Genomic DNA, 14,014 nt, shown 5'->3' on the forward strand with positions numbered 1-14,014 from the left:
GTTGTATTAGAGAAAAGGGCAAGTTGTAATATTTAATTATAGTCCTATCATGTCAATTATTTATGTGCTAGATCCTACAACCTTTGCTCACGATGGTGCTGTTGGCTACAATGACTGCATATCTTTTTAATTCTGCAACCTGTGTTTTATATTTTAACACCAGTGAGCATTGGTGGTCATTGCCACATCACATCTCTTGCTGATTGCTAATTGTGTACTATGATATATTGTAGGTGTGATTAATTCATAACTGAGACTTCATCTTCATTATACACTATAAATAGATTTCATGTGGCTCCTGATTAGTTGCCTTGTCAGAGAAGCCATAGCTTTGAAACAAGTAGACCTCCTGAGTTTTTTCAGACTCTGAGGTGTATTTAAAAGAAATCCTTGTAACAATGAAGAGGGCACATGTGTTACTTGTTTTTGTATATGTGCTTTAGAGTGATTGTGCTTTGAGGCTCACCCTTTGCCAGTTGGTTCCCTGGAAAACCTGCTATAACACACTTCATTTCAACAAATATGGTTTGATAAGATTCTATAACTTAAAATTTAGGCAAAAGTAGACTAGTCACTCATACTGTTCATCACTAGAGGATGTCACTAGAGGAGATTTTGGAATTAATTGATAAACTTAACAGTAACAAGTCACCAGGACCAAATGGAATTCATTTGAAAGAACTCAAATGTGAAGTTGCAGAACTATTAACTATGGTTTGTAACCTGTCCTTTAAATTGGCTTTTGCACCCAGTGACTGGAAGATAGCTAATATAGCACCAATATTTAAAAAAGGCTCTAGAGGTGATGCCAGCAATTACAGACCAGTAAGTCTAACGTCCGTACCAGGCAAATTAGTTGAAACAATAGTAAAAAATTGTCAGACACATAGAAGAACATAAATTGTTGGGCAAAAGTCAACATGGTTTCTGTAAAGGGAAATCGTGTTTTACTAACCTATTGGAGGTCTTTGAAAGGGTCAACAATCATGTGGACAAGGGGGAATCCGGTGGACATAGTGTACTTAGATTTCCAGAAAGCCTTTGACAAGATTCCTCACCAAAGGCTCTTACGTAAATTAAGTTGTCATGGGATAAAAGGGAAGGTCCTTTCATGGATTGAGAACTGGTTAAAAGACCGGGAACAAACCACAGGAATAAATGGTAAATTCTCAGAATGGAGCGGGGTAACAAGTGGTGTCCTGCAAGGGTCAGTCGTGGGCTAATCCTATTCAACTTATTCATAAATGATCTGGAGAAAGGGGTAAAAAGTGAGGTGGCAAAGTTTGCAGATGATACTAAACTGCTCAAGGTAGTTAAGACCAAAGCAGTCTGTAAAGAACTTCAAAAAGATCTCACAAAATTAAGTGATGGGGCAACAAAATGGCAAATGAAATTTAATGTGGATAAATGTAAAGTAATGCACATTGGAAGAAATAACCTCAACTATACATACAATATGATGGGGATTAATTTAGCTACAACGAATCAGGAAAAAGATCTTGGAGTCATTGTGGATAGTTCTCTGAAGATGTCCATGCAGTGTGCAGCCGCGGTCAAAAAAGCAAACAGGATGTTAGGAATCATTAAAAAAGGGGATAGAAAATAAGACAGAGAGTATCTTATTGCCCTTGTATAAATCCGTGGTACGCCCATATCTCGAATACTGCGTACAGATATGGTCTCCTCATCTCAAAAAAGATATACTGGCATTAGAAAAGATTCAGAAAAGGGCAACTAAAATGATTAGGAGTTTGGAACGGGTCCCATATGAGGAGAGATTAAAGAGGCTAGGACTTTTCAGCTTGGAAAAGAGGAGACTAAGGCGGGATATGATAGAGGTATATAAAATCATGAGTGATGTTGAGAAAGTGGATAAGGAAAAGTTATTTACTTGTTCCCATAATACAAGAACTAGGGGCCACCAAATAAAATTAATGGGCAGCAGATTTAAAACAAATAAAAGGAAGTTCTTCACACAGCGCACAGACAACCTGTGGAACTCCTGCCTGAGGAGGTTGTGAAGGCTGGGACTATAACAGCCTTTAAAAGAGAACTACGGTAGATAAATTCATGGAGGTTAAGTCCATTAATGGCTATTAGCCAGGATGGGTAAGGAAGGGTGTCCTTAGCCTGTTTGTCAGAGGGTGGAGATGGATGGCAGGAGAGAGATTATTTGATCATTGCCTGTTGGGTTCACTCCCTTTGGGGCATCTGGCATTGGCCACTGTCGGTAGACAGGATACTGAGCTAGATGGACCTTTGGTCTGATCCAGAATGGCCGTTCTTATGTTCTTATTCAATTTCAGTAGCAGAATCTACAAACTACTGAAATATTGGATTGCACAGGAGTGTACTGCTGGCTGCAAAATGACCTTCCTGACCCCCTCAAAAATACAAAAGAGTAAATTGCGAGTATGACAAATTCAGTTTCCAAGGAATGGTTACAAGATCTGCTCTTATTTGCTTTGAAATAAGGAATGGTTCAAGGCGATCTTATATAAGTTTTTTTCTAAATTCTCATTCCTGTGCTCTTTTATGCACGTTATTTCCACTGAAGTTAATGGGAGTTCTGCCTTAGGTGGGAACTGCAGGATCAGGCTCAGGGAATGGATAAAAGAGATTCCTAGAGGACTAAATTCATCTTTGGTGTTACTCCATTGGCTTTAGTGCATACCAATAATTGGGGATCATAATCTAGGAGGTATGAGACAAATAGGACAAAGCTGCTTCCCAAAAGGTAATTAATACACAATACTTTACTAGGAATGTTGATAGAAGCCAAGAATATGAATGAGTTCTCAAGAATTACTTATATTTGTTTCCAGAGAAGGAGAGAGGATTGAAGGGGAGAGGATATGATAAAACAGGCAGGTGGGCATAAAATCGGGGGAAATAAATAACTTAAATCAAGTTAGTTCTGCTGGCCATTTCCTGTTCATAACATTTCTTAGGTTGTATCTTTCTACCACTGTTGCAACTACTTTTGGTTCCAGTACAGAATAAATCAAGGCTCAAATGGCTGGACTCTCCCATGACAGTTTCTGTTTCTCTAATGCAGAGATTTTCATTTATTGACTTATCTTAATTAGCAATTCCTGGAGAGGAAGCATTGTGATTCTGTTCCTACTCTCTGCCAGAAACTTCCTTAAAAGGAAAGCATTTTCAGGCTCACCTGAGGAAGTGGCTGATGGTGATGGATTCCAAAGGGAGTGAGTGCTTACTCTGTGCACAACATGCAAGCTAAGTTTGAAAGACTAATTAAAAATTAGTTTTGTACTTGAATTATTGTAGGAGAGGCTGTTTTTTAAGTTGCTTTTATTTAAGTTGCCTGACACTTCCCAATTATAAGAAGCTGTTTTCAGTTGTTTATAACTTTGCCAAACTTTAACCATTTTCCATGCCAGGTGTCTGCTTCAGGCTGAATTTTACTGGAAATTTTCAACTATTTCTAAGATCAAGGCTAGAAGAAAATATGTTGGTTTTGCCCATGTTAAAAAAATTCTGGCAACTTTTTCTTTGAATAGCTCTAATGCCCCCATACTTGGGAGTAAGGACTTGAAATTTGATACGGGGTGACCTTTGTCAGGGATGTGCCTTTTGCCATTCCCTTTAAAATTGGCCAAAATTTGGCCAAGTTATAAGCTTTGTAAAAAGAGCAGTTTGCATATGTGAAGCAGAGACTTCAGCAGCTAAATTCCCTTTAGATTCCATCCACACTAGGTACGCGCCCACCAAAGGCTGAGCAGGACATTCTCTACAATTGCTACACTAGGTTGCTCCAGGCTGTGCCAGGTCTGGACCCATGAGCCTCTCTTGTTCTCTCAGTGACCCCTCTCTTGGTCTCAGGCACAATAGAGGAGGACGCTGCCTGATTTGAAAGCAGAGGCAACAAGGGCCCAACCTGCCCAGGAGAGAAGTATATTGGGATGGGGAGACTGGTAAGTGAGAAGGGGGGGAAGAGAAATAAGACTAAGAAATTGGGACACTTGGAGTGGCTAGGCAAGGAAACCAGTACTTGGAGCTGGGAAAGGAAATGGGGACTGTGAATGAGTAGGTAGTGGGGAGACTGGAACAAGCAGCTAGGCCGTAAGGGGACACAGATTGAAAGAAGAGCCCAGGGAGGGAGATTGGGAATGGGAACAAGTGGAGATGGGGAATGAAGGCTGGATGTGTGACCAGGGTGGATGAGGTAGTCACATTAGATAAAGAGACTCAAGGGAGTGAGAGTACTACTTGCTTAGTAAAGAAACTGGCATGGGGGAGAAGCCTAAAGAGTAGACACTGGGACTAGTTAGGTGAGGAGAATGGGGTTGGGGAACAAGGAGTGCTGGGAAGTGAAGAGACTGGACTAAGACAAGGACAGGTTGTAGGGGCATGGCAAAAGGGGTTATGGTTGGGGTCAATGTTCAGAAGCGTCCCACTCCAGCACAATCACCTCCAGAGTCTGGAATGGAACCCAGAATTCCCAAGGCTCACCATTCTTCTGCTGTCAGTAAAATTCTGCACTGCAACCTCTCCGGTTCCTCTCTAGAGTTGATCCATATAAAAGGATGACAGCCTACTACTTAAGTGGCAGAGGTCTGTATGGCTAATCTAAGGGTTCCAACCTTCCTGATGCCACATAACGGAATTTGTTATTTTCAGTTTGTTTTTTTATAAACCTAAGAATGTGTACACACAAATCTATATTAAAAGAACATTATTAAGGTTGCAAAGTCAAGCACTCAGTGTCAGGGTATGCCAGGATTAAGATTGCCTGTGCAACCTTAATTCAGTCACCTTCTGTGTATGCATTATATAATCTCTAAATACCTGATCCTATACTATTTTTTCCACATGATCCCTGCTTCATTCAGTGCACAGGATGGACAGTGCTCACTGAATGAACAGCTATTCAATATTTTATTGTCGACTTATTGTTAAGTGTGTGACCTTATTTACTGCACTTTTCAAATCCTGATCTGCAGACAGAACTATGAATTTCCTCATAGATTTTTTTAATGGTGCTCATCACTCGAGTATCCAAGTGTTTCACAAAAATTGATGAATTTATTTTCACAACACCCTCTCCCTCTCTCTCTCTCTCTCTCTCTCTTTGCACCCAATTCCTAAACCTTCCTAATGAAAGTTTCATGAAAACTGAAACCTCTCCACAAAAGATTTCAGCTTCAACAAATACCATACTTGCTGAAATTTCATTTTGGCAAAAGTGTTCTGACCAGCTCCTGGCATGACCAGCAACACACTACACCACCATAGAATGAGGGTAAATTTGTCCAAGGAAACCAGGAAAAATCTTCAATGAAATCTGAGAGTGAAATTTACTTTCTTGGGTTGCACTGGTCCTGATTGTAGGCCCTTGGTGCTATATTGAGATGAGAACAGATAAGCACTGAGTAGAAGTATAGTAATGAAAGACACCTGTGATCAAAGATGCTCAGAGAGGTCAGTAACCATCCCAAAAGTTGGTCTTTCTGGCCCAGACTTGGCTAGCTGTGCTTTGCCCATGTGGTTTCAGTTGACAGGATTCTTGTGAATCCCCTAACAAATTTTCAAGGTGCCTTCTCGGAGTTAATTCTGTCCACTGTCCAGTGCAGCTACATCTGCATAGGTGCTAATTGGCTTCCCCTGTGCCCGCAGATGTAAATGTGGCCTCATTTATTTACTACTTGAAGAATAAATGATTGAATTGATTGTTGGGAGTTGAACTCATGTTTCCAGGAGGCGAGGCTTCACACCGGTAGGTTGGGCCAATAATCCATCCTCTCTAGCTAAATAAAGACAATAATAGAACTTTCCTACTCCTTAGATAATATAATTGCAGTTACAACGCTTTATCATGAATATAGGTACTGTTAAGTGTTTACGCATACATCTCTTCACTATTGGCATACCCTTCTGCTGTTGCTCTAACGTTGGGAGGAACAACATTCAGAGGAAATATGTTATTTATCATGAGAACAAGGAGTTATAACCTTTCAGTTTGGGGAGACATAATTTTCCTCCTCTTAGCCAGCAGTAGTAGTTTTATGTGAACATGGTGTCAGTTCCTTGTCAAAGAGTGCTTCTGAAAGCTCTGGATCACCTGACAAAGGCAAACACTACATGAAAAGGTGTGGGCATTAAAATGACAAAAAATGGCCAATGAGACATTTGGAAAACAAAATAGCATTATGATATAAATCTAAAGGATTTACATAACAGGTGCTCCTCTTGTGACATGGTATTCACACATCATCTCTCCGTGCTCATTGCAGGCTCAGGTTTTATATGAGAGCTATTCCTGCTCATCTTTCCTCACGGGCTTTCCCATCCCACTCTGAAGTATTTGTTTTTTACCACAATCTTACGTGGCTTGGCTACATGCCATTTAGGACTACATTATCATAATGGGCTCAGTCACGTCTCACACAGCTAGATTACTCAGCAGCTTGGGCAGTGCGAAAAGAAACCTGATGTGCATCTGCTGTCAACCCCTTTTTAGAGTTCATACAGTACATACTCGTAATGGTATACTTGGCAAAGAGAAATCCCTGATTGCCCTATGGGTGGGCTTTAGATGATTCTTTACATATCAGATATCATAAAAGAGCAGGGACCTCCATTTGTGCATCCTTCACGAACGTGAATATAGCTTCACAACTGGATTTTATTTTATTTAAATTTTATTTATTTATTTTATGTACAAAGCTATAAAATGGTATAGAATAACACAACCTAGAAAAACACAAAGTCAAGCTAAAAAATATCCCAGAAACATCCACAAGACCAAATCCTAAGTTTCTTATTCAATTTTGGCTCAGTTGTTGTTCAGGCAAACTGTTGAAGCCAATGAGGCCATCAGGTTGTGGGCTGTATAGCCTGATTCGTCTCCTCTTCAAGACTCTCATTGAGTTGATTTGGACTCATAAGACTATTGTTCCATCCCTACATTGAGTAGTATCTTACTCTGTAAGTAGCCCTATTAATGTGTTCAGTTTTGCCTGCCAAAGGACTGAAGGATCCAGTCTTTTATATGCAACTCAGAGTCCTGGTGTAAAATTACCTCTTTGAACACTCCACCACCATTTTTTTAAAGGTTTATTTTAATAGCACAGAGGTTTACACAAAATAATGGAAAGTATGAGTATCAGTCTCAATACGCAAAAGATATTTGTAGCTGGTGTCGGTTCTCAAGCAAAAGGTGACAAGTTAGGTATCACATTATCTGCCTTGTCTTTTTATTATACCAAGAATAATTCACATAATCTTTACACACTAATATATCCAGAAGAAGGGGCCATGTGGCCCCAAAGCTTGTGTATTCTAAATTATTCTTGTTCCAATAAAAAGTATCATATTATCTACCTTGTCTATTTAAACATATGTTCAAAGTGATGAATTAATCTTTATTTTTAGTTCATTTTTTAAAGTGTTATTAACTCATGTCTCAGTTAACTTATGCAAATATTTTCTGAGTTATAAACATGTATGCTTTATATGCCAAATTGAAGTATGAGCCTTTTTCTCTGCTAGCTGGCCTGGACTACCCTGTGCTAAGCCTGGATGCTTGGGCTTAATGCAGGGTGCAGGATTTAGCCAAAATGTGCATGCTTAATTTTCCTGGTGCTTACTCCAGTAACAGACAGAGTTAAATGGGAGCACATAGAGAATTCCCTTCTTTTTTTAACTGGTTGTTCTTCATTTAAGGGCAAGTTTTCAAAAGAGTTGCCATAAAAATTCCAGCGGTAAATTTTGCACCCATGTTTGAATTGCGGTAAAAATATGATGATGATTATTGATAATAGCACCCAAAATGGGTAAGTGCAGTATAAACATATTGGAAGCTCCTGCCCAAAAATGTTTGCAATCTAAAAAGAGCGCAAATGGCTATAGGATGTTGGGGAAATGGATATTGTAAGTAAAGTGACCAGGGTGGTGATTGGCCCCCCATCTTGTTATTTCTCTGTTGCGTATATATAAATATTACAAAATATTTCAGTTATATGACAGAAAAACATAGTTTGGGGTTTTTGGAGGATGGGAATGGGGGAGAAAAACAGGCGTTGGTGAAGGCTGGGGCATTTGTAAAGAAAGGGGAAACTGTGGGAAAGGTAGAAATGGGAGACAAGGAGAAGGAGAAACATAATGTGCAGGGAGAGTTGGCAACTGAAGGGTTGCTGTGGTAGGAAAGAGGTGGAATGCATGAGAAGAACAACCAATGGCAGTACAGAAAATTGGGAGGGTGGGGGATTCAAAGCTCTTGTTTCTGAGCTGAGTAGATATTTCTGTCAGGAGTTGTAAAGGTTCCTCATAATTGCTGCTGATGTTCCATGTGATTTAGAGAAGGCTGTTGTGAACATGTTTCAGGTAGATCCCTCAGAGTCCAGTGGAGGGTGGAAAGGGCTAGAAGGTCCTAATTTATACTGTCTAGCCTTAACTGCCGTTGGCACTGGCTGTTGTTGAGAGAGCCTGGAAGATCAGGTCATTAGAAGTACACTTACTCAGTTTTGCTCCCACAGTTCATTTTGTGGATGCAAATTTTGCTGCGGCAAATTGAACCTATAGAAAGGGAGCCTGAGCTAAAAAATGTAGGCAGCTGTGTGTTGAAATTAGAACTGAAGATCAGCGTTCACCACTGGGGTTAAGACTGTTGAATAGACATAAGCAGAAAGGCTGATCTGATCCTGTTTGTATTGTCCGTGCAAGCAAGCTCACCTTGGTCTATGATGCTGACTGTTCTGTTGAGATCTGCAGTAAAGGGCATGCATGTCGTACACCTTTTCAAATGGAGAAACTGAAGCACAGAAAGGGTAAAGAGACTTGCCTATGGTCACACGGCAAGTCAGTGGCCAAGCCAAGAACAGAATCCAGAATTCCCGTGTCCACTCCTCTGCTCCAAGCACTAGATACGCTGCCTCCTGAGGCTCCATTTGAAAAGTGCAGCATTATGGTACAATCTTTATTACTGTTTACTGTGTATGGGTTTGGTTTGGTTTTTATATATTTTATTAGTCAGAGCATTTTGTAACTAACATATCAAAGAGGACACTAATAAGAAAAAATACTAGCTAGCCATAGCAAACCACAGTGCAATTACTGCCTTACCATCAGGAAAGCTGTTATACTCTAGACTAAGTCATGTACTTACTGTGGACTAATTAAATGTCTCTAAATTACTAGTAGTCATGAGGGCAACAAGATATGGGCAGAGTTGAAGTTTGTGGTGTGACTTAGATTGAATATTTCCATAACTTCCTTTTCATTCCTTTTCAAAGGAACTGCAACTTTGGATTCCTCGTGTTTCCAAACTGTAGCTTCATTTTAAACTGTAACCATTTAAAGAGACAAGGGGGTCTTTTATTAGACCAACTTCTGTTAGTGAAGCTACACAGAGCTCTTCTTCAGGTCTGGGAAAGTGAGTCACAGCTAAATACCAGGGGGAACAGATTGTTTCCTGTAGGTAGTTAACACACATTGTAAGAGACCATTCAAGGTGAAGTTGCCTGTGAACAAGTCTGCAGTCATAGAAAGGGGGGTTAGTGGGTTGGTTCAAGAAAAAGATATTACCTCACCCACCTTCTCTCTAATATCCTGGGACCAAAAACACACAAACATTGCAAACATTTTCTTTTAAAACACTTACTACAAAAATAACTTTTGTTTTTTTTCACCTGGGAATTTCCTTACATTTTGAAAAATGTTTAAGAAATGCCCAGTGATAGTAGCCCCAGGTGACCTTGCAAGCTGAGTAGGGATGAGCTCCATTCCTTACAGTAATTCCACCGTCCACCACCACATGGCTTCCTCCCTCCCATTCCCCATACCAGGGAAATGTCCTCTCTATGGTTTGCCCTCTTCCATTCCTCCCAGATTGGACGCACTGGAGCCTTATATCCCGTTCCCTTAATCAGGGCCATCTACATCTTCGCAATCCAGAATTTAGTGAGCATCCGGCCATGAACACATTACAAAATGCTATTGGGGCTCCTCACACTTTGTGAAGTCTGCAATGAATGGATGCCAGTATTATTATGTGTGCATCTAACTGATGTGTATTTGTAATGTATGCATCAGCCACAAAGACTTTTATTATGCAATACCTAGATAGTGCTATGCCCAGCTTCCCCATCAAAATCAATCTAAAAACACCGCTCTTCAGGAAAACTAACAGAATAAACAAATTTGGCCAAGCCATTCTGGAGCTGGGATGAGCCAAGAATAGATGGAAAATCTTCAGAAAGTGAAAGAGCACTTTTTTTTAATTTCCTGTCTCCTAAATGTCTCATCAGATTTGCCCCCAAACTTTTCTGAAAATTTCTAACCTTGGCTAAGATCTAACATGAAATGTCAAATGGAATTCATTGTTGTGAGCAAAGTTAGGGCACGAATGATGCTGGGAAGCTACTTTCACTGTTAACTAGTCTATCCATAATGCTCTCTTTTTAATGGTTACACCATACATGTTGATGGAGAAGGACCCCTTCATGTGAAATGCAGAGTTAGTGTTAAAATTCAGGCCCAATTTTGCCTTCACTTATACCTAGGCCATCTTACTGGAGTCAGCAGAGTTACATCAGGTATGAATTTGACCTACTGAATTCAAATTCATAAGATTAAGTGAGGGCCAGTTTTGTCTCTAGGCCTGTTTCTTTTGGTGGTTGTCAAAAGGAAAATCTATTTTCATATTTCTCATCTGCAGCTGGGTAAGCATTTCCAGTCATTCCTGTGTTCCAGTGTGTACTCTGAGAAGGGTCTCCATGCTGAATACAGTGCAGCTAAGGCACTTGCGCTGCAGAAAGAAGATGCATTGGAAGGACAAAATATGTAAACAAGACGACACATACTCACATACAAAATTCAGATACTTCCATTTAGAATCTACAACTGTAGCCACCAAATCTAAAGACTTCTCATATACTACCACATGGCATTTCATGCCAGAGTTTAAAACGATTCCTCTTCAGTTTACAAAAAACTGCTGTAAACTGGGGGGAAACAGCCCTCTAAGATATTGTAACATAATGCAGACAGACAAACTACTGAATTCTGCCAAAACCACTTTTGGTTATGTAGAAATGAATTTAATTGTTTTAAATTTACATAACAGATTTATGAAGGAAACTAAACTTTATTAAAGCATTTTTTTTAAAAAAAGCTACAACAATGAGATCTTGGAAAAACCCATCTGGAAGGATGTTTTCTCTTCATTTGTTTTTTTATGTAAAACTTTCCAATCTCTTTTGCTGCTGCTGTTCTTTGTGACTTTTAATGCTTGTAAAAAACGTCAGATTGACAGCTGTGGAGGTTACAGTCTTATTTTATAACAGCACAACTGTAGTTGAGAGAGTAGAAGCTTTCCCATGCTGGTGTATCTCAGCTTTGCCTGAGAAGGACGGTGTCTGGAAATAAATGATAACTCTAGCTCCAAGACTGCCTGTGCTGCAAAAATGTATGACATGTATTTACCTCACATGAGTGTTGTTAGATTTAATGAAGTAATCTTTATAAAATACTTTGAATTGAGTGAGCAGGGTCCAGAGTTAAGGCCATTATTTGAATTCATAAACATAGTCAAAGTAAGAACTAGTCTAGTTTTGAATGCTGTTGAGTGCAAAAATGAGTGCTCATAGATCCAAAAGGTCTATAGAATATGAATTTTGAGAAGTACATTGGAAAAATATTCTGCATATTCTCTGTGTGTTGTAACTTTCTGTGTTGTTTTTCCCAAGGAAAGAAAAGTAGGATTTAATGTCAAAAAGTAGGACATTTTGGCAATCCTTCCTTAGGGAAGGCAGAAAGCAGAATGCTTTGCTAAAAAGTAGGGCAATCCTTCTAAAAGTAGGACAACTGGCTACCTATGAGTACCTTGAGAAGATCTTTGGATTATGCATAGTATATTCTGCTGACTTTATACATACGCTTAGTACCTATGATTTCAAAGTGGGGCTTCTTAAAGGAGTAACTGAGCAGGATTTGCTCCATAAGGTATGTGAATCATACCATATGAAGCCCATGCAAACTCTGAACACATTCTCATTATGAAAAGAACCCAGAAATCAGCTAGAAACTGTTTAGTTCAGTTACAGAAAAATACTGTGACCAGTCCTTTATAAACACCTATGTCACCGATTAGAAGCATGAAGTAGATTGATATTAGATGTGATTGCACAGGCCTATTCTAGCAGCTACACTTAATCTCTCAATAATTACATAGGTACCTATGGGTTTTATCTTTTTTTCATATAAGTATTAAGAATCAGATCGTGTCTGGCATTATGTGGGGGTGCAAAGAGGAAATAGAACAAGGAAATTTGTTAATCCTGAACCTTTGCACGGAGAACAGGACAAAATCCCAATTTCTGGCCTGTACTGAAAGTCTAAGTGAGACTTGTTTGGTGCATAGACATTGTGCTGGCCCTCTACAGAGGGTTGAATTTTACCTAATGAGCACAAGGACTTTTCCAGGCTATTGCTGCCTTAGCTAGGCAACGCCTACCCCTTCCACTGATCTGCAGTGTTTATTCTACACAAGGTGGGTAATCAGATTCTGTAAGGGAGGGTCAAGTGATTAAATTGCTAGCCTGGTCCATGGGAGACCCACATTCAATTCCCTGTTCCATCACAGGTTTCCTGTATGACTCTGTCTCAGTTCCCCATCTATGAAATGGGCATAATAGCACTTCCCTACTATGCAGAAGTGTTGTGAGGCAAGCTATAAAGATTGTGAGGTAATCAGATGCTACAGTGATGGGGGCCACAGATAAATGTAATGCATTCCACTCTGACCTTTGCTGTCATGCCTTGGACACATGGCCTCCAGGAGTTCTAGCTAGGGTGGTGCCTCTTTGCACTCCCTCCTGGAGGGCACAGTCCAGCCCAAACTATATTGTACTGTATTTTAACAAGAAAGAAAAAGACACTATTACCCATATTGTCTTGAAACAAAATATAACAAGCTTCTTCTAAAAACAAAATAAGTAGGGCTATCGATTAATCATAGTTAACTCATGCGATCAACAACAAAAAAGTAACCGTGATAAAAAAAGTGTTCACAATTAATCACAGTTTTTATCACACTGTTAAACAATAGAATACCAATTTAAATGTATTAGATATTTTGGATGTTTTTCTACATTTTCAAAAATATTGATTTAAATTACAACACTATAAAGTGAGCACTGTACACTTTGTATTACTTTTATTACCAATATTTGCACTGTAAAAATGATAAAGAAATGGCATTTCATATTTTTCAATTCACCTCATAGAAGTACCATAGCGCAATGTCTTTATCATGTAAGCGCAATTTACAAATGTACATTTTTTTGTTATGTAACTGCACTCAAAAACAAAACAATGTAAAACGTTAGAGCCTACAAATCCACTCAGTCCTACTTCTTGTGCAGCCAATCGCTAAGAGAAACAAGTTTGTTTACATTTATGGGAGAGAATGCTGCTCGCTTATTTACAAAGTTATCTGAAAGTGAGAACAGACATTTACAAAAGTCCCATGCAGCCAGCATTGCAAGGTATTTGCGTGCCAGATATGCTAAACATTTGTATGCCCCCTTCATGCTTTTGCCACTATTCCAGACGACATGCTTCTGTGCTGATGATGCTCATTACAAAAATAATGCGTTAATTAAATTTGTGACTGAACTCCTGGGGGGGGGGGGGCAGGGTGAAATTGTATGTCTCCTGCTCTGTGTTTTACCCACAACCTGCCATATATTTCATTTTATAGCAGTCTCGGATGATGACCCAGCATGTTGTTCGTTTTAAGAACGCTTTCACTATAGATTTGACAAAACAAAACAAAAAAGTACCAAGATTTAAGAATTGAAGTACCTTCCAAAATCTGAGAGGGATGGGCTGCAGGGCCATCCTGAGGCATACGCAGTATACGTGGCTGCGTAGGGCACCCGAAAATTTGGGGCACCGTGAGCCTTAGTGTCCACCAGCCTGCCTCTTCCTATCCCTGTTCTGACCCTTCCTGCAGGCTCCCACCACAACTGGCTGCTGCCGCCTTGTG

The 14,014-nt window shown here is 39.6% G+C and overlaps 1 long non-coding RNA gene across 1 annotated transcript in view; it reads left to right on the top strand.

Annotated features, from left to right (window-relative positions):
* The window catches only part of LOC123357051, a 28,091-nt gene extending 16,834 nt beyond the window's left edge, over nt 1–11,257 (top strand). The window contains exon 3 of the long non-coding RNA XR_006575500.1: nt 10,682–11,257. This is a non-coding gene — a long non-coding RNA (uncharacterized LOC123357051). The remainder of the gene's footprint in view (nt 1–10,681) is intronic.
* The last annotated feature ends 2,757 nt before the right edge of the window (nt 11,258–14,014 follow it).

Source organism: Mauremys mutica, chromosome 1 (genome assembly GCF_020497125.1).
Source record: "Mauremys mutica isolate MM-2020 ecotype Southern chromosome 1, ASM2049712v1, whole genome shotgun sequence".
NCBI lineage: Eukaryota > Metazoa > Chordata > Testudines > Geoemydidae > Mauremys > Mauremys mutica.